Source organism: Malaclemys terrapin, chromosome 14 (assembly GCF_027887155.1).
Source record: "Malaclemys terrapin pileata isolate rMalTer1 chromosome 14, rMalTer1.hap1, whole genome shotgun sequence".
Lineage (NCBI taxonomy): Eukaryota > Metazoa > Chordata > Testudines > Emydidae > Malaclemys > Malaclemys terrapin.
In genome coordinates this window covers 3,961,848-3,964,254 of record NC_071518.1, presented here as the reverse complement: position 1 = coordinate 3,964,254, position 2,407 = coordinate 3,961,848, and positions in this window count along the sequence as shown.

Sequence of the window (2,407 nt, the reverse complement as noted above, 5' to 3'; positions counted from 1 at the left end):
AACCCTGTTTTAGTGAGTAATTGTGAAAATGTACGTGTGTTTTAAGACTTGATGAGTGTAAGTAGAGACTAATGAAGGACATATTTAATGAGACACCAGAGATATCGATTGAACCCCTATCTACGCAGCAAGAGCGAAGAAATCCTGTTAACTCTAGTCCTTTCGTTCAAAAGAAGTAACATGGTAAAGCTGTCACCTACCGTAACCCTAGTTACTACTGGGCCACCCAGCGTTGGTGCACAGGTCAATGTCTTGATGTTCGGACAGCAGAACCTCAGAGCTGCGAACCCCTCGGGAATGGGGGTTGTTTGTAACTCTGAACAAAACTTTCTGGTTCTTTACAACTGAACATTGACTTAACACAGCTTTGAAACTTTACTGTGCAGAATCAAAATGCCGCTTTCCCTGTTTTTTTACATTTAGCACAGCCCTGTACTGTATTTCCTTTTTTTTGGTCTCTGCCTGATTGCATACTTCCGGTTCCAAACAAGGCAGGGGTTGACTGGTCAGTTCATAACTGGGAGGTTCTGCTGTACATTTCAGTTATTCTGAAAATGAAAAAGTTTCTATAAGCTTAGAGGAAACGATTTTTTTCTTTGCTTACATGTGGTGTGAATAAATGCAGATCCTAGCGTGCAAAGCCCAGCGTGCAAATTTATCATCTTATATGACAGGGGTAAATCATGCATGCAAATGGTGCATCAAAGTCATGAAATGGGCTACAAATGAAATAAAAAATAAGGTTTTAAAAAGTTTAACAAATGGAGGGGGGGAGCCGAAGATGCTCCACACCTGGGGCACCATTTAGTCGTGAGCCAGCTCTGCTGCTGTGAGCCCAAGGGAGGTGGCAATGGTAGTGGTGGGCTCTGGATCATGGGACAGCAGGGGATAGGGAGGCAGGCAGCCAGCCATACCCCTCATCAAACCGTTGGCTCCTGCCCATGCCATGGCCCGGTCCAGAAACAGGCCAGCCAGCTGTGCAAAGCCACCCATGGGGGTGGGGAACTCCACAGGAAGCCCCTGCTGCTAACGGCCAGGTCCGGCACCAGAGCAGCCTTCCAGGGGAGGACTCCAGCCCTGCCCTGCTCCCCTAACTGGCCAGGGATGGGCGTGGAGGGGAGGCAGTGGGCTCACTCCTGGCACTCGGCCCCTCGCTCTCGGTAGTGGAGGCAATGTGCTCTGATTCCAAGGGAGGGAGCACCCCCTGTGGCCAGGCACATAGCAGCAGCGCTACCCTCCAGAGGGGCCAGCCTCAAACTCCCCCTGGCTGGAAGGACGGAGGCCCTGAGTGGAGGGATGAGAGGATCCACAGGGGACGGCAGGAAATAAACAAAGACAGCTCCTGATTCCAGCTTTGTCGTGCCCACACAGTTCTGCCACCTGTCCCTGCCCTCAGCTCTGCCCCCCCCCCCGTGCGCCCAAACTCACCCCCTCTCCCTCTGGCTGGCAAGCGGCTCTTTGAGTCACTGGTGGCAGCTGTTCGGAGCCATCCTTCGCCTGCCAGAGCCGGAGCCAGGGGGAGAGGCCAGCGGAGAAGGCCTGCCAGCCCAGGCTCCCTGCACACCTCCCTGGGTTCCCTGGCACCCTGGTGCATCGGGGCAGGGCCCAGGAGGACAGGGACAGGGCAGGAGCCGGGGGCCTGCCTGAGGTGGGCTCAGAGAAGGTGGCAGGGTTTGAAGGGAGGGGGGAGCTGTCCATGTTGCCCTGTCTCTGGGGCAGAGCTGTGTGGGACGCTCTGCGGGCCCTGGTTTGTAACCCCAGGGAGCTGGAGCTGTAGAGGATGCGGGGAGCCGAAGGCCCTGCCGTTCACACACCACTATGGAACCGGGCCTCGTCCAGCGTGGGCAGGTGGCTGTAACCCGGCGAGCGTGAGCGTCTGGGAAACTGAGGCCCTGCAGGGACGTGCTGTGACTGAGCCCAGCACCTAGGGCATTTGTGGGGCCCCCAGCCAGGGCAGGCTCCTTGCACGCCCCCCATTCCCAGGTGGGTCTGACCGGCGCAAAGGGCTCAGTGGACGCTCTGATACGGGTGAAGGGTGCTAGCTGAGCGTTGGCCTGTGTTAATTAGGAGCCGGTTTAACTAAACCAAAAGGAGCGAAATTGGCCGTGGCTCCGCTGGGCAGGTGTCTGCGCTCAGCCTGGCTAGCAGCCCTTGGGCTGGCACTCGGTTCCTGGTCCGGGGCTTGCAGCTGACACACAAAGGGTTAACCCTGCCCATCCCCCCACCCCCAGTGCAGTGGGCAGGATGATATCTGACCGTCAGCCCGAGCGCTGTGTAATGGGGACAGCTGCTCTCTTCCCCCACCACTAATATCCCCCCCCCCCCCCCCCCCGCATGCACAGCACATGTGCTGTCACTCAGCCAGACAACAGTTTTATTTTAGCTCCGGACTGGAGAGCTCCACACA